The 19259-nt window shown below is 39.0% G+C and overlaps 1 pseudogene; it reads right to left on the reverse strand.

The window, feature by feature from the left end:
* Nucleotides 1-15372: 15372 nt before the first annotated feature.
* On the reverse strand, nt 15373-18685 carry LOC18010156 (annotated as a pseudogene).
* Between the last annotated feature and the right edge of the window lie 574 nt (nt 18686-19259).

Genomic DNA, 19259 nt, shown 5'->3' on the forward strand with positions numbered 1-19259 from the left:
CAAAAATTCCTCATCATTATCATTATACACGACTTGGCGAAAACGCCTCGTCGTTATCAGTATACACGACTCGGCAAAAATGCCCTGTCATTATCATTATACACGACTTGGCGAAAACGCTTCATCGTTATCATTATACACGACTTTGCGAAAACGCCTCATCATTATCATTATACACGCTTGGCGAAAACGCCTCGTCGTTATTATTATACACAACTCGGCGAAAACGGCCGGTCGTTATCATTAAACACAGCTTGACGTCATCTAAGCGAAGACGCCTCACCGTTATCACTACACATGACTCTGTGTCGTCTAAGCGAAAACGCCTCGTCCTTATCATTAAACACGGCTCGACGTCATTTGAACGAAAATGCCTCGTCTTTATTGTTCAAAACGGCTCAGCCAAGAGAGAACGCCATGGCATCCCTAGTTCAGCTCGGCTAGCATGCTCTCCATCATCGGCTCATCGCCTAGGCATCACCTGCCTTGTTGCCTAGGAATTATTACGGCTTGTTGCCTTCATCTTGCCTTTTTTCCTAGGCATCATCTTGCCTCGTCGGCTAGGCGTCATCTTGTATCGTCGACTAGCCATCATCGGCTCGTCCCCTAGGCATCCTCTTTCATTGTCACCTAGCCATCATATCGGCTCGTCGGCTAGGTGTCATCCTTTATCATCGTGTACCCATCATCGGTTCGTCACCTAGGCATCCTCTATCCTTGTCGCCTAGCCATCATCTTGGCTCATCGGCTAGGCATCCTCTTGCCTTGTCGCCTAGCCATCATATTGGCTCGTCGGCTAGGCGTCATCCTCTATTATCGTGTAGCCATCATCGGCTTGTCGCTTAAGCATAACCTTGCCTTATCGCTTAGGCATCTATAAAGGAATTTTACAGATCCCGTAATAAAAAACCGTCGAGGATATCCCACTGAAAAAAAAATGACAGCTCTCGAAGGCAATTTTCGTTATTTGTTAATGCCGCTGCCGATTTACTACTCACCGGCGCCGATAACCCTTTCCAGGCAAGTTTTCTTCCTCCATCTACATCCCCATGCTTCCCTAATACTCTGTGTTCATTAACACTCTGTGTTCGTCACCACCACTGGCCAAATCTGAAATTTAGGGTTTTTTTCGCAAATCTGTTTAGCCGCTTCACCGTGTCGTCATTTCCTGCTTCAAATCGGTAGAATATGTCATTTCGAAGCTATATACATAGCTGTTCCTCTATATTTGTCTATCTTCCTCTATCATCGTCTCGGCGGGTGACAGTATATGGTATTTTTTTGTAGATCTGGTTGCATCTGGTCGCCGCCGGTTGCTTCTCATCACGCCGGTAACCACTATTTGCTTGATTGCTTTTGGTTTGATTGCTTTTAGTAGACTGCATATTCCATATTTTTGTGTAGACGTTGTTTCGCTTTAAAAGTATACTTCACTTTGAAAAGTAGAGTTCAATTTGAAAAATAGATTTCAATTTGACAAAGTAGACTTCAATTTGACAAAGTATACTTCATTTTGAATAAAGTAGACTTCAATTTGAAAATAATAGATTTCATTCGCTTATTGTTTCAAGCCGTTTGTTATTTTCAGTTTCGTGATTAAAGGTTTTTTACTGTTGTTGTAGAATATTGTTTTAGATAATGAAGACCCCTGAATTCCCGTGAAGGTTGTATACTAAAGGCGGTGAGCCACTCTCGGACAAAAGCATCAGCTATTATGCTGATGATTATAGGTTGGTTCCTGCACTACGAAAAGCTCTGCGAGAATATGAATGGGCAAAGATTTACGAGTCACCATTGGGTGTCTTTTTAAAGTTCCACGACTTGGATTTTGGATGGGCGTCTAGGCTGCTGCACCACATTCTCACCTTTCAGATAGTTTGCAAGCAGAGGTATGAGATATGGAGCTTGATTGGTAGCACTCCAGTGAGGTTTTCATTGCATGAGTTTGAGGAAATCACAGGACTCAACTGCAAGTATCTGAATGACCTGACTCTGGCTGATCTTGAGCTTTTGGATGACATTCGGGTATTCTGGGAGCAAATGGGGGTGGATGTCGATGTGGGGCCAAGCACCCTTGATATAGTAGAAGCCTGCTCTAACTGCTCATCATGGTCAAGGGATGATAGTCTGCGTTTGAGATATCTTGGGATCTACGCTGGTTTCATTGTAGCTACAAAACCCGGCTCACCCACAAATGCTAACCACGCCAGACTAGTGGTAGATCTCGAAGGTTTAAGGTATTTCTCATGGGGAAGAATTACTTTTCAGCATCTGATCAAGTCTGTCAAGGAGAAAGATCTCAGCAAAAATATTCATATGGAAGGATTTGTGCAAGCTTTACAGGTATGGCTATACTATTCTCTTCCGGATTTTGGTACTGAATTCGATGAACCATTGCCAAATGATCCAAAACCTATTGTGCTGGCTTACAAAGGATCAAGAGGACGAAAGAACGTCAAAGCCAACATGAAAAAACATGTATTATTCATTCTCATTTACAAGTCTTGTTCCATAGTAGACTTCTCTAGAGGAATTCACTTCAGTAGTAGACTTCAGTTGTAGATTTCATAAGTAGATTTCATAAGCTGACTTGCAAAGAAGACTTCAATTTTTCTGAAATGTGGTTTTTTAGGCTCGCATACAGTGCTGCGTCATTAAGGACTTGGTGGATATGTTTCCAGTTTGGGATGATGAGCAACATGATCCCAACATCCTCAATGTTGTCAATGCATTGTTTAACCCCGAATTCAACTTTGCAAAACAGCACTGGCCTCTGGAAGATATTCTGGGTTCACACACCGTCAAAGCAGAGAAAAAGAGCTTCCCTTCAGATCAATCAAGCCGTAAGAAAACCTGCACAGCTGCTGCATCTGTCGCCTCTTACAATGGTGTTGAAGGGGTCGGATTTGTCGCTACTATGAAAGCGCACTTCGACCAATGCTTCAAAACCTTCTCAACTAAGATGCTGAATGGTCTTGGTAGCTGTGAAAAGCAGATAAACCTCCTCAGTGATAAGGTAGAAGCAGTAGAACGTGCAGTGGAGGTGGTGATAACAGGGATGGCTAAGCATACTGACGAAGAGGTTAAAGACCATGTGGAGCCAAGCCACCAGGAAACCCGAACCAGGAAGTGTGAAGGGGTTAGTACCAAAGATCCTCCAACTATACAAAAACCTAGCATGCGAACAAGATCATCGAAGATAGGAACAGTTAGTAATAATGATTTCACTTGAATTCGAACATGTTTACTATCGTTCTGTACCTTGTGAGTTTATTTACTTATGTTTTCAAAATTTCTTGTTTACAATTTACAGACTTTGATGAAACATGTTACTAAATTGTTGAATTGGTGTTGTTTTTTGTATATTCATGCCTGATTGTCACATTAAATTGCAGAATTCTTCAGAGAAAAAAGACGATCGTAAGAAAGGTAATGTGAATGTTGGTATAAGTGAAAGTGTTAATGCCCCCATGGCTGTAAAAGCAAAGCAGGCTGCTGTGGGACAAGAAGAGAACCGCGAAACAAGTGTTTTTGAAGTTGATCCGGTGTCCTGTGACGTTGATTTTGAAGGGATTCAAATTGCAAAAAAATAGTAAAACGAGAGCAGCGGCTCAGATAGTGGCCCGGGCAAAGAGTGATAGGAATAGGCAGCTTGATGCAACACAAAAGAGTCCTTTCCAAGGAAATAGCACCGCAAAGACGATCATTCCAACGTCGGGTTCTCACAAAGCCCGTGGATATAATTTTTTTTTCTGATCAAACCGGTGTTAAGTAGAAGCATATGACTAATGAAATTTGTGAAATCAGACCCGTAAGTAGACTTCTCTATTAATATTTTTTTCAGCACACCTGTAAGTACGTTGATTCATATCCTTATTTTCCTTTGACTGACTTGTTCATTTATAGTGCCTGGCCAAAACGTCCAAGATTCTCTACAATCAAATGGTTCTTTATTCTACGGACACTGAAGCAATGGCTATCTTCATCTGTTTTCTGAGATCTGCATGGAACTGGAATAGACATATATATGATTAACCAACTCTCGTCATCTTAATCAACTAATCACTTACCTCGGTAATTAACTCTCGTTCTCATGCTGCGAATAAGATCATGCATTAGACATTGAATTCTTCTGCTCACATCTTCTCTACAGTTAGCTTTCGACTCCTGTAGCGACTATGTTCTTCTGAAGCTTTGTTCTGGCAATCTGATACAACACTCTCGTGGCTCTGATTCCTAGATTCAGTAGTTAGATCGCGAGTTTAACTACATGCGTTATGAACAACTTAGAAGAGATGAGATCTAGAATATGGCTAAGAAGACAATAGAAATCCTAATCGAATATGGAGTCTCCTTCGATGGATCCCTTAAACCCAACAACTAAATTACTCTGACATTATTAAAGAAAGCAAAAGCAAAGAAATAGATATCATAAAGTGAATAGATGAAAAGAAACAACAAGGGTTCAAGAGAAGAATCTCTATCTCTCTAACCTAAACCTAAAAAACAAAAGTTGGGTGCCTCCCTAATAAGGGGAAAGGAGCACCCACGAAATAGGATTTCTAGAATACATATTTATAGGTCTCCAAGTGTTTCTGGTCGTCCTTAAGGTTTCTTTTGTATAGAGAGTGAGTTGGGCTTGAAAACAGTCTATTAAGCCGTTTATGGGCTTGTCGCAGAATTAGGCTTCTCCAAGTCTGGTAAATGATGGTCCACCGTGTATGGAGGCTCTCAGGCGTTGCCAGGATGTTATTAACCGCGGTCACGAGCTCCTGGACCGCGGTGGTTGGCTTATGATGTCCAAACTTCATTCCTTCTCTTGCTTCTTTCGCGAGACTGCAGAACATGTCTTTAGTAAATTGGAAATACCTTATGATGCAACCGTTGGATTGCGTCCAATCCAATTGCATTAGAAATCTGGTTGTCTCCTCTATGTTGTGTCCAAATTTAAGCTTGATCAGACGGTAATAAAGTCTTCGTCGGATGTGAAACTTCTAACAGTCCGAAATTGGCCAAAAGTGGATTTTTCTCCAATTTTCATTGTTTTTGCCTAAGTAACCTGAAAAGTCTTTTAAAACTCCAAAACATGGAAATCACTTATAAAACCTTCAAAAGTGATTGAAAACACCTGCATAAGATACTGAAAGTTATCCATAAATATGGTCAAAATCAGGTGTTATCAACTCTCTCAGACTTAAACATTTGTTTGTCCTCAAACAAAACTAACGATCTAAATCTAGAAAAGAGGTTTCAAAATCGAAAGAACTAAAAAAATCTCAGAGATCATGCTTCTAAACCAAAATTAGTCATTATGCTCAGATCAGGTATAGTCTAGAAAATTCTCACCAAAATACAAGCATAACCAGTCCGTTGATCCGTCATGCGAAAGTCTAGACACTTAAACCTATCTTTCAGTCAACTAGCTCTTAACATTCATTCAAAAGTTCAAGTGGTTCTTATCAAAGGACTTTAGTAAAGCAATCAAGGCTAGGTATTCAAAATGGCTCTTTTAGGGGTGAGGTTATTAGTGTTTTAGGTTTACCTTTTTCTGGAGAGACAAGACATTATGCAAAACAGCAAGAGAGGATGGAGCTGTTGATATCCACTGTTTCCAGTCACATTCTTCTTGCTTTAAGATTCTTGATCTCCTTTCTTCAGATTCTCCTCATGACTCCCCCAGACTTAGATTTTTGTCCAGGTTTTAAAACCAATCCTCACAGAAGATGAATACTTGTAGCCTTTGCTTCCAATGATTTCGGCCATCCTAGACTCTTTAGGCTTTTGGTTTCCTTTCCTTTCATTTTTTTTTCTTTTTTCGATTTTTTTTTTTTGGAAAGGGGAAACCGCCTTTTGAGATAGAGTCTTAGGAGCACAAAATTTACCTTTATGAATGAGCTTTTTGAGGCACCATTAAGCTTGATAGGATTGCTGATACTCCTCTTTCCCGAATTTCTTCAGTCCTTCTCTTGAGTGACTGATAACCATGTTGTTCCTCCCTCTCCGGCGTTTTTGCACATATCTGTCGATATTAACTAAAGAGAGAATGCATGAGGTTTGAACATAAGGGTTTGGGTAAAGGGTGTGGTACCAGCTAAAGATGAACTGGCCATCTAGGACAACAAAGAGTGGTAACAATAAGGTGAAGATGTCCTAGATGTGTATCATGATGCCTGCTAAAATCAATGATGAGAAAATTAGATGTCAAGATTATGTTCAAGTGAAATGAGCTAGTATATCCAGGCAGAAAAGATCTCCATGAATAGAAATCCTCTGGTGGGAGTTTGTAGTGCAAGTACTCTAGCTACCGCCTAGTCTAGTACTAACCACAAAAAGAAACCATCATGTAAAGTCTAGAAGCACATGGGTCATATTCATCATAGTTTTGTTTTTGGTGTTCTTGTTTTTGAAATCAGTGTTCCTGTTTTTGAAAAACTTTTGAAAACCTTTTATGAAAGACCCTTTATGAAATAAAAACTCAAAACAAACAAACTTTCGTTAGTAACGGATGAACATCCTCCCCCAGACTTAAATCACACTATCTGCAGTGTGAAAAAGTTGGTGAGAAGATGGTAAATAAAAACAAAATAATCTAAAGAAAATAAAAGAAAATGATGTAGAACCGTGGGTATGATGAGGTGATGGATGGCCGCCTATGTCTCATGGCTGCTGTCTATTTCTGTGACAGAGGAATCATCATCATACATGTGGTTCTTCTTCAGTAACTCCTTCATGCGCCTGTTGATCTTCTCTTGCTGATCAAGCTTCTTTTTCAAAGCTGCAAAGTCTGCATCATTCCTAGTGGATGCTCTAATCTAAGATAACTGGCTCGGGATGAAGATGGTGCAGGCTGAATTGTCCTGCTGTTTGCAGCTACCTCTCTCTTGGCTTTTGCAGCCAGAAATTGCTTCATGGTCAGAGGGAAGAGTGGCAAAGATGGTAGGAAGTCGCTAGTCTCTGGTTTTCATCCTGGGTCTGAACCATCTCGGAGACGGGGCATTGAATCTGATGGTAGAAGGATCCTGTACTCAGTGGAACTGGTGCAGAACTTGTAAGCAAATCCAATTGGGTCCATCTTGGCCCTGGTGATAGTCCTGTCTCTAGAGAACTGAGAGAGATCAAACCAATCCTCTCTAAGAGGTTTTTCTGCTGAAAAATCAACTCCTGCTGCTATCATAAGCGAAGTAATGATGCTCCCAAAATCTGGTGAGTAGTCCTGACAATAAAATGTAAGCATCTCATGCTTAACCTTCACTAGGTTCTTTGCAATGATACAAGCAAAGCAAGGAAGCCTGGGGTGATCTGACAAACTTCACATTCGACCTAGAGGAAGATTTCGCTCTCCGAGGTGCAGATTTTCGAGTGGAAGCTTCTCTAAATCTCTCCAGCAAAGATTCTTCTCTGTGCAGATATGAAGGTGGAGAAGGGTTCATCATCACTCAGCTGTGTCTCGTTTAAAGGTCATATGTCTCCTGCGAACGTGGCTTTTTCGCATGAGCACTCCTCTTGATTCAAATGAGTCGTACCTGAGAAAGATCCATGACCTGCAAAACGAAATTCTCGAGACAGAGAGTAACTGAAGCTGCTTTTGTATCGATTTTTATGAACAAGGTGTTTGTAGAGCTAATACAAACACATGCATATGACAAACAAGCTGTAAATGCACCAAACATTGTAAAATCTGTAAATGCACCAAACATTGTAAAACATTGTTCCTGGTCAAGCTTGATATATTGATGTCCAACACATGAGATTTCTAAATCAAGATGATGTTAATGCGCACTCATATGTAATTTAATCTGGTTTTCTATCAACAAGAACCAAACAATCCAGATTTGCAAAGCTGTATCAAACAGATCTCCAAATTTCGATTTGCTCAAAGTCTCAAATCTCATATTTTCCAAAATTTTAAATCTCTATGGTCCAAGTGTTTAATCATGCAATTAAATTATCTAAAAGTCTAGTCTTGAGCTCAAAGACAATTTCCAATCATCCTAAGGTAAATTTCTACTTATTCTAAGAAAACCTTAAATTTGAGTTCTTAAGGAAAAGTGAGAAATTTGGTACCATACCTTGATGAAAGTGTTACGTGATAACAGATTTGGAATCTCCTTTGAAAAAGAGTGAGACAGTTTCGAAAATTTGAAGCAAGTTTGTCAAGTTTGAAATCTGGTCTTTTTCTCAAAATCTCCAAGCTTGTTGGGGAAGATGAAGAGAAATACCTTTTTGATCTTTTAAATCCTCTTTTTCTTTTAAAAAGGTATTTTTCCTAAGAAAAAGTTATTTTTAAAAGTTTTTAAGGACTTACCTGGATGTTGACAAGAAGAGATGCCATTGTTGGTCTTCATGAATCTCCTTGAAGAGATATCAGTTCAGACCACTTGCACCAAAACTTGCATTACTATTTTCTCAAAGGTCCAGTACCTGATTTTCCAACTCCATCAGGTTAATGACGCAAGCAGCGTCAACCTTTATGAAGTGTCCGACTGCATCCGGGATGAGCAAGGCTCCGTCTCACCGATTTTTTGATGCGCATCTGCTTGGTCTAGCTGCGAGACAAGTCCATCTTCAAACAGACATAACTTTCAGCTCCCGGCTCCAAATCTTCTGATTTTAAGTGTTCTGGAAATTTTACTTTCTTTTCTACAAACTTGATGAAGACACCAAAGTCTGAATCAAAGTGTAAGACCTCCATCTCAGGCGATCTTTAAAACGTGTTGCCAGGTGAAAATGAGGCTGGCCACGGGTGGGAAGATGGGTTGGCCGCGGGTCAAAAGGTCGTGGCCGCGGGTCAAGAGGTTGTGGCCGCGGTACAGGTCAGGCTGGCCGCGGGTCAGGTCCTTCGGGCCGCGGTAAAACACCTTTTTTTTTTTTAGATTTTGTGTTTTTTGAAAACCTGAAACTAAGAAAAGGAAAACATTATTGGAAAAAGAAAGAAAAACGAAAAAGAAAGCATACCTACAAAGGAATTGTCTCCTCCAGGATCAAAGACTAGTCTTGGAACTTCTCTAGGATATGAATCTTCAATGCTTTCTCCTTGTGACAAGTCTTGAGGAGAGAGTCTTGAGGGCCATCTATGCTGCACTTTGGCTCCATTTGAGTCTTGATCACGTCCCACATGAGCAAAGATCAAGTGTGCATCTAAAGAAACCTTGTTGCACATTGAACTTCTTTGGTTGATGTTTTGATGAAGTGTGAAGGGTGGACCTTCTTCTAGGAAGTTTTCAGAGACCTTTGTAGCTTCTCCAGGATCAAAAACTGATTTTCCTCCACAGTTTATGGTCAGGCAAAGAGAGTCCTTTGAATCCTTTCTCATCTCCATTAGATGGAAATCACTAGGAACAAGACAATCTTCAACTTGAAGAGGCAAACAGGGTGTGAAACCTAATAGAGCTGCAGAAGAAAGATATCCAACGTGAATATAAATCATAGATGAATCAGTTTTCGAATACCTGTTCTCTCTGCAGTAGGCTTTGGTATTTGAAACACATCAGATCTGATATCACAAAGAGAATTATGAACTTCTATTCCTTGCTCTTCTTCAGAAGCTTCAATTCTTTCTTCTAGAGTTGCAACAATCTCAAGATGTTGCTCTTCTACCGACTTCACACGCTCAGAAAGATCATTAAACTTCTGGTTGAGTTCAATGTAGTTGGAATCAAGCTTCAATACCAATGGCAGCAATAGCGTTAGCATGAGATTTTTGCATCTGCTTCGTCATAGCATCAACTCGGCTAAGCTGGAGACTTAATTGATTAAGCTGAATACTTAATCGATGAGTCTCATCATCCTGGTCCAGAATTTGATGAGGAGAAACGTGAGATGGTCGGTGGTTCACCATAGGGGGCGAATACACTTCATCTCGGCAGTTTGATTCTCCATAGGTGTGAGAGTTTTGAGCAACACACAGGTTATAAAACCTTCGCCCAATGGTCTCATCTTGCTCCCAAGAAGAATACATGTTCCGGAAACCTGAAACAAAGAAAAACAAAACGAAAATTTAAAAGAAAAAGGGTGTCTAAGAGTCGGGTTTACTAACCTATGAAGCTTGGCAGAAGCAAGAACGATACTCTCCTTTGCAACGGCGCCAAAAACTTGATGCGAGCTAGGGTTGATGTAACAAAAGAGTTTTAAATTTATAAACCCTAGTGTCTGCAAGTGCACAGTCGTGCGTTGTAGTACTTAGGGTGTCGATCCACAGGGAGAATTGTCTTTTTCTACAGAAACTTCAAACTGGATTAGTAATCTAACTCAATGACCAATGGGGGTTTTTGTGGGGTTTGTGTGACACTGAAAATAAAAAATAAAACAGGACTAAGACTCTATTAAAATGAATGTTGGGCTGACAGGGATGTCTTAGGAGATATTCGATTCATGCTAGGGTTCTAAAGTTCATAGGTGGCGATTTAGACTTCTCCGATTTACTCTAATCGATGTATGGTGGTATTTCCAATTAGCTTTCCGGCGATTTATCTTCATCTGTTTTCTGAGATCTGTATGGAACTGGAATATACATATATATGATTAACCAACTCTCGTCATCTTAATCAACTAATCACTTACCTTGGCAATTAACTCTCGCTCTCATACCGAAAATAAGATCATGCATTAGACATTGAATTCGTCTGCTCACATCTTCTCTACAGGTAACTTTCGACTCCTGTAGTGACTATGTTCTTCTGAAGCTTTTTTCTGGCAATCTGATACAATACTCTCGTGGCTCTGATTCCTAAATTCAATAGTTAGATCGCGAGTTTAACTACATGCATTATGAACAACTTAGAAGAGATGAGATCTAGAATATGGCTAAGAAAACAACAGCAATTCTAATCGAATATGGAGTCCCCTTCGATGGATCCCTTAAACCAAACAACTAAATTACTCTGACATGATTAAAGAAAGCATAAGCAAAGAAATAGATAGCATAAACTGAATAGATGAAAAGAAACAACAAGAGATCAAGAGAAGAATCTCTATCTCCCTAACCTAAACCTAAGAAACAAAAGTTGGGTGCCTCCCTAACAAGGGGAAAGGAGCACCCACGAAATAGGGTTTCTAAAATACATATTTATAGGTCTCCAAGTGTTTGTGGTCGTCCTTAGGGCTTCTTTTGTAGATAGAATAAGTTGGGCTTAAAAACAGACTATTGGGGCGTTTATGGGCTTGTCGCAGAATTGGGCTTCTCCAAGTCTGGTAAATGATGGTCCACCGTGTATGGAGGCTCTCAGGCGTGGCCAGGATGTTTTTAACCGCGGTCACGAGCTCCTGGACCGCGGTGGTTGGCTTATGATGTCCAAACTTCATCCCTTCTCTTGCTTCTTCCGCGAGACTGCAGAACATATCTTCAGTAAATTAGAAATTACTTATGATCCAACCGTTTGATTGCGTCCAAACCAATTTAATTAGAAAGCTGGTTGTGTCCTTTATCTTGTATCCAAATTTGAGCTTGATCAGACGGTGAGAAGATCTTCATCGGATGTGAAACTTCTGACGGTCCGAAATTGGCCAAAAGTGGATTTTTCTCCAATTTGCATTGTTTTTGCCTAAGTAACCTGAAAAGTCTTTTAAAACTCCAAAACATGGAAAACAATTATAAAAACTTCAAAAGTGATTGAAAACACCTGCATAAGATACTGAAAGTGATCAATAAATATGGTCAAAATCAGGTGTTATCACATACCTTCTGCAAACGTGTGCACACAAGTGAAAATTCCCCTATATGCTTTCACACATGTGCGAGTACCAGAAAAGGAGTTACCTCAAAACTATTAGAGTGGTGATTGCAGAGTCTACTGCCTGGAGTACAATGAGTGTCATGCTCTGGATTTACCATTTTCTCCACAACTTTGTGATAAAAACATCAGAGCAATCAGGGAAAATGGCTACAGAGATATTTGACGAAACATGCTTTAGGGGAAAAGATAAGTTAGATGCTACCGGGCTGGATCTCTATGATAGAAAATGTTAGGGTATGTGTATGTGTATTTAAAAACTAGTTTGTTTTTTTGGCAACTTTTAGGCTACTTGCATAAATGACATGCAATGTGATTGCAGGTCATTTTAGCAATTGGTAAATGATAGGTGTGGAAAGTTTTTGGTCACCTATCATAATTAACATTCCAAATATGTTGTATTTTTGTTTCGGATGTACTATGTAAACAAACATGTGTAGTTTTTGTATATTGTAAACATATGAAATCTACGACTGAAGTTACAGCTGAAGTCTACGAATGTCAATTAGAATATTTCATATGATATAAAAAAATCTACAAATGAAGTCTACTAATGTCAATGAAACATAGAACATATAAGTCGACACAAAAAATAAGAACAGGATTCAACGCGGCCATTCATTTGCAAATCCATGTATTGTTTTCCAGAATATGACACATTCTAACTTCCAGAAGCATGGTCTGCAGAGTTGGTCGCCATATGCATCCAAGGTTTTCATCATCTATCCAGCGCATGTTTGGAAAATTCATACAATCACAACTCCTTGATTGTGCTTTCTCAAAAATCGGGAACACCAGTTCGTGGAACTCGCCAGGCTTCTTAAAAGTCCACGTAGACCTGTTGATGTGCTGCATAGTCTTCCTCATCTTCGTTGCCTCTGCCGGGGTTAGACCATGAATGGAGTTGAATACATCATGTCTGCCATCCATGGTTAAAGAGAATATAACCATGCAGTAAGTAGGCATGAGGCATCCTCCGTTTGCTGACACCCTGATTAAATCCAACCCTGCTTGGACGCTATCTTCAAAGAGGATTAGAGAAACGCCTCTCAGGAATTGCGATGTTGGATTTCTACACTCCAAATAGTGCCTAAATAATGCGTCAACCCTCCCATGTTGATCCCAGACCCATGAAATTTTCAAGGATATTAGATCCCAAACAGCTATTAAAAAACACTCTTCATAAGTTAGAGTTTTATAAAAAACCCCTTGCTTTACAGAGAGCACTGTACGATTGAGATGTAATTTTTAGAAGGATATCCGACAAAATGTCGAAAGGGAGAGAGTTGAAGTTTATCAATTTGGACATCTTCTTGGGTCTGGAATGAAACTAAACTTTGCGGTCATCGAGAATTTATAAGCAGAAATAACAAAGAAAAACAGATACAACGGCCGGGCATATACACCATTAAAGTCGTTAAAGTCGTTAAAGTAATTGAAGTCGTTTCAAAAATAACCGTTTGAAACATAACCCGTCAAACAAATAACAAAAAGACTTCTAGCATAGGCATAATTAGTAGACTTCCAGCATAGACTTCTAATGTAGACTTCCGTACAACAAATGCAACCTTGTCCTTCTATTATGGAGAATTCTTCTTATTATCCTGGTGAATCTTCGATGTCTAAGTGAGACGCACAATAGTTTACTAAGTAATTCTGTAAATTTTGGATTGGACATTATTAGATGAGTAGCTGAATTCAACTTACACAGTTTGGTAGGGTATGACCAGGTTGCTTGCATTGTGAGCAGCTGTATTGTTTATGCAGCTTCATTGGGTTCTTGCTTTTCTTCCTAGCAATTTCTAGCTATGATTGCCAGCGAGACTTCTTCCATCTGCCTGGTTTGCGGCGAATGTCTAGCGGCAGTATTGTGGTAGTTGGAATCCTTCGACCACTGATATTTGGGGATATATGTTGTGGGAGTATGCAGCAAATAAGTAGTTTTTCGAGTAAGTAGGACATAAAAGAGAATCCACAGCTATCCCACCGTCTAATGCAGCTGCAATAGCATGTGAACAAGGGATTTTCTTGATATAAAACACACCACATTCACTCATTCCATGTTCCAAATCAACAAGATAATTCATGTTTCTTCCTTTCACATAGTATCTCCAAGTGTCAATGCGTTCCACCTCCATTGCATCCGCATAATGTCCACAAATCGTCAGCAAATACTCAACTCTCCGAATATTATGTGTTGTGAGACTCAAAGCATCCTCTCTGCATTTAAAAACCACATACCAAGCTTCTCTGGTATGAACTCGAAGAAGAATGGTATGGGATAACCATGGGCCTTCTTAAGTGCAGAATTTACCAAAGCGTTGACTTTTTCGTCAGTAGACTTCACTTGTAGACTTCCGATATAAAAGCTTAGTTTTGCATTTGACCGGGCCATTGACTAACCGAGTAGATATCTAGCGTAGACTTCTGGTATGAGTAGACTTCTCTGACAGTTTACTAGTGAAGTCTACTGGTTTCGATATAAGTCTACATGAAAAAATAGGTTATTTTTGTAATTGATTGTCTATAGTAGACTTCATTGGGAAGTCTACTAAAAAAAGATTCATTCGATGTTTGACCGGAAAATTGAAGTAGACTTCACGAAGAAGTCTACCGTTTTTAGACTTATTTCTGAAGTCTACTTCAATTATCCGGATTTTTATGTTTTTTTAAAAACTTTAGTCAAACACAAAAATGACCTCTACATTTTGGTCAAAATACAAAAGTAACTTAAAAGTATACTTCCTGTGCAGACTTAAACAATAGACGCCAGAAGATATTAACTATTCAAAAGTCAAGATACGGCCAGCTACAAAAAATAACCTCTTTTTCTTCGTAGACTTTTTGTGCCTTCAAACGAAGTCTACTAGGTCTTTTTTTTTTGTTTTCAAAGGATATCGAGTAGACTTTTCGTGAAGTTTACTGAAGTCTACTTTTAAAAAGTCAATTGCAAAAATAACTTTATGTTGACTAGTAGACTTCACGATAAGTCTACTATCGCAATATGAAAACTGAAATGTGGAGAAATTGAAGTGTATCATTATCTATATCAATTTTGAGCTCGCCTACGGTTCTCTTAAGCACGCAGAACTCAAAAGTTCACCAAAAATAAACAACTCAGGTTTCGAGTAAGCTGAAATCACCGAAAACGCATTGCCTTTGACATTGTAACTCAGCCCAAAAAATGTGGAGAAGAAATTAGGAAAGAATAAGGAAGGTAATGAGTGTATGAACTCTCCTTTTATCTTATTACAGCTTTAAAATCAGTTGAGAAACATTTATTCCATTTTCGGGTTTGTTTATGGTGGTTGAATGTATTGAAGAAGATGACATTATCATAAAAAAAAAGTTTTAAGAGGTCCAATGAGACTTTAGCCAATATTTTAAAAAATCTATATTTTACTAATAGATTTATAATGGAAAATATAGAACTGTGACAAAATTGCAAAAATCGGAGATAAAAATATTTTGGTGTTTGACTTTTTTGATGTGGTTAAAAGTGAAACTCTTCCGAAAATAAATGTGTGAAGTGATGAGGGGATGGATGTTTATACTTCCTTGTGACACATTTAGCACTTCAACTCAGTGTTTAGTTTCAATTTGAGTCTTGCGAGGTGGCAAGCCCATTTTTCGAGGTGATTGGCCGACAACTCTTGCACTGACGACGAAATTCTCCATATCTATAGTGTGTTTACAAAGTAAGAAGTATCGGTTCTATTTGGTGTATTTGGAGAGTAAAATTTACAAAGGCCTCAAAAGTGGGTAATCTTCAAGTAATTCCCTTTCTGACAAAGCATCCTTCTCGTTTTGTGGTGTCCACAATACTTCTACTGCCTGCAACATTTTATTTACATCTTTCATTGGCAAGAGATTAAACTATTCCCATAATTATGCAACTAATGTATACAGAGTCTCATACCATTATTTTGTTTCTTGGTATCGACCCGAGTTTTAGTAAAGCTTCCTTCAGATCCACGGTTCCGTTAATAGGCTGAAGTTTATGTATACCCTCTGCAGCCACCAAGATGGTTACCTATACACGTACAACACTTCCCGTTAAACAATTACGATAACCAAGGTAGAACAACCTAATGTTACCCGCCCGTGCCAATCACTGCTTTTAACAGCTTAATTAACAAACCTAATGTATTTTCTTTTGGGGGAGAGCTTTCTAGACCCGGTTTTAACTGTCTTAACCTATATCAGTAAACGTTCAGCTTTGGAGTTTTTATAAGTGTACCACAATATATTCGTTGCTGAAACCGCTAGCTGTCCGAATCTTGGAGCTTTGTCTCTTTATGCTATTCACGTTAACAAGTGTCTCCTCGTCGAATTTCCCCGTTCTTCAATGGAGAGTTGATTAAATCGCTTCTCTCCGTCCTCTATACTACGCTTTACATCCACCTGCGAGTACATGATACAAACAGAGTGGTTAGCTTCTCCATCAAAGTTCACTGAATGATGCTACAGTTACTAGCTCAGGTAATGAACAAGGGACATCAGTCATGGGAGAATCAGTGAACTTACTGAAGAATAACAAGAGATGCAATAGTCGGGGTGCCTCAGCAATGCCAATGTTGCCTCTGTAATATACAGAAATTGAATGGCAGAAAAAGCATTAGGAACAACATATGTCACAGGAAGAGGAAAATTTGTAATCTCGGAACACTGTGAATAGAGAACACAATACTGAACCTGAAATAACTGTTTTGGTATGCAAACTATGATAAGTATTTTACTACAGGTCACCAGTTTTCATCAACAGCTGTTAACTTATACTTCAGCATTATCAAGGAGGGTTATTACTAAAACCTCAAGCTTTACACAGATTAAGCATATTGACTCACAAAGGCAGATATACTGCATATTTTTCACCAAATATAGTAACACCAACGTTCAATGAAATCCCAATACTTCTGTTAAAGCCATAAACTAGCTTTAACTGAGCTATTTCTAATTGATGGCCCTATCTCCCAAGTTATCAGCTTATAACAGTTTAAGAAACAAAATTAGGCAAAGCCATAGGAAACAAAATAGTTCCACAATAAATGCAGTCAAAGCTGTAAGAAACACAACATCTTCATTCTAAAATCACAGGAAAAGGTCGTAGAATTATTCATAAATGATAGGGTAAAACAGATGAGTTACATCGAGGAATAGGTTACCAGCTAAAACATAGCTCAGACCATCCGAAGTGGATGTATCTGCACTCTCAGCAAGGCGATTGAAATCTTGTTGTAGGGTCCTCCCCAAACCCAGCAACCCCACCTGAAAGGATACAGATACACAAGCGATTACATAATATTGTGATCATATATGGTTAGCTTCTAATGATATACACACGTTTAACTAGCCCTCACAGAAAATAATAAAGCTATAGAGAAATCAAAACTTCTACAGCTAAATGATCTGGCTCATGAATATAACAAAGCCATAGAAAAAGACTGAGGGACTGCAGTTGTAATCATATTAGCTGAAGGAAATTCGGTGAAACAGAAAAACCCCCTGCTGCACCTCTGGCCTCATCCGAGATATCAATCTAATCGTAAGGAGCAAGCTGACCTCAATTTAAGCCGATTTAAGAATACATATATATCTACATGGTTCAGCTTATTCCTCTTTTTTTCAATGCATTATCCTCCTAATAAGCTCATGTTGAGCTACAAGTTCTAATATTTACCACTAGTATATTTATTCTGGTTCCTAACAAACATTTCTCTGTAAAGAATTATCTTTTCAGCAATACCTATAACCTTAGACAAAAAGAAAGTCCTGATGCGCAGCTAGACATTTTTCCCAGGAATCTAAGTATCCCTCTCAAAGCATAAAGGTGGTAAATGCTATACCATTATTTTCACGTTTTCCGTCTTGAAAACGGGATACCGCTATATTTTACCATTAATAATGTTTCAACGTTTTCGAAAAGTGATGTGCAATAAATTTTGGGAAAAACCCAGTTTTTTAGCATTTTTAAAGTAACTATTTGAAAACTCTATTCAGCTCGAGTGTTTCCGCTTCTATTCAACTATTCTGATATTCCATTATACATCTGATCGATAACAATCAAACCCACAATTCATGAACTTGAGTCCCAGAAGACAAAACTCCTTATGAGCAGCTAAAGAATTTCAAATATACAGCAGAGAGATAAAGAGAGATCACCTGTAGTTTAATGACGCTAGTTTTCTGAGTCTCGGTTAAAATGCCATCATCCTGTGAACGGTCTGAGAGGAATCCAGAAACCAAAACAAACGCTGCGAAACCAACCAGAATTAGAGAGAAGCTTGAAAACCCACCAAACCCAAAACCAACCGCCGGACCAACATAAAGACCTCCACCGAACGGAGACGATCCATAGTATGGAGCTGAGTATCTCATACTCGGATCCGATGTTCTAGGCGCGGAATACATCCTCGAAGAGGAAGAAGAAGAGCTTCGAGATGACCGTGACGAGAAGGAGTTACCGCCGACTCTACCACCAGACGCAGCCAAGGCAGAATTAGGATCATAGAACAAAAGCAGGCCGAGCAAAACCGCGGCGATGGCTGGTTTCTTAAAAGAATCTAGCGTTTTTTTTATCTGAATCGCTATTTGTTCAAACGAATCCTTCCATATCCGAGCAGGCGTCGATTCAGGTCTCAAATCTGTATCCGATTGTTTGTAACTGAAGGCGATTTGGAGACGAACGAAATTTGATTTGCGTTGAGGTTTGGAGCAGAAGAGAACACTAGGATGATGGCGCCGATGCGTGTGCGAGAAAGGCGGTTTCAGTTTAAGCGGAGTTAATTCGAGCAAGGTAGAAACAGACGCCATGATCGATTGTTGGATGAAGAAAATGATTTCCTGGTGGGATCGCTAGGGTTTATGTGGTGAGCAATGAAGAACACTTGGGCATAAGGCGACAAAGATAGCGTATTGGAAAATTTGGAGGGAGATTTTTCCCATGGATTAGGATGATTTTATTTTTCTTCTTGTGGTAAGAGGTGGATTAGGGTGATTATTGTTTTCGCTAGGGAAAACTGCTCGAATGATCTCTAAGGAGGTTGCAACAAATGCTCTAATGATCCTGTTATAATTGAAATTTCTTTTTCATTTATTTTAAGAGAAAAAATGGTTGATATCAATTTTATTTTTTACATTTCTATATTATTATTTGTGAGGTCAAAAATTTTAAATGTCATTTCTATAGCGATTATCCAACGTGGTATTAATGAAAAAATATTATATGTCATTTCAATTTGTTTTGATAGATCGATCATTAACCATACGTGTAAAAATTCGTGACATGACTTTTTTCTTCGATAATGGGCTAGTGAGTTTGTTCATGGGCCAGCGATTTTGTTTTTGGTCATAGCCACCAATTCTGATAATGGGACACTAACGTTGAAACCCTAAACTCTAAAGCATCGATCCTATTATATATATATATATATGTATTATTTACATATATTTTTACATACAACAACCGTTTTCAAGCTCTAACAACTTTTACAAAACTCGTCCACCATTTTTTCACGAATACATCTTTTG

The sequence above is a fragment of the Eutrema salsugineum genome, unplaced genomic scaffold, assembly GCF_000478725.1.
Source record: "Eutrema salsugineum unplaced genomic scaffold, Eutsalg1_0 scaffold_8, whole genome shotgun sequence".
Classification (NCBI taxonomy): domain Eukaryota; kingdom Viridiplantae; phylum Streptophyta; class Magnoliopsida; order Brassicales; family Brassicaceae; genus Eutrema; species Eutrema salsugineum.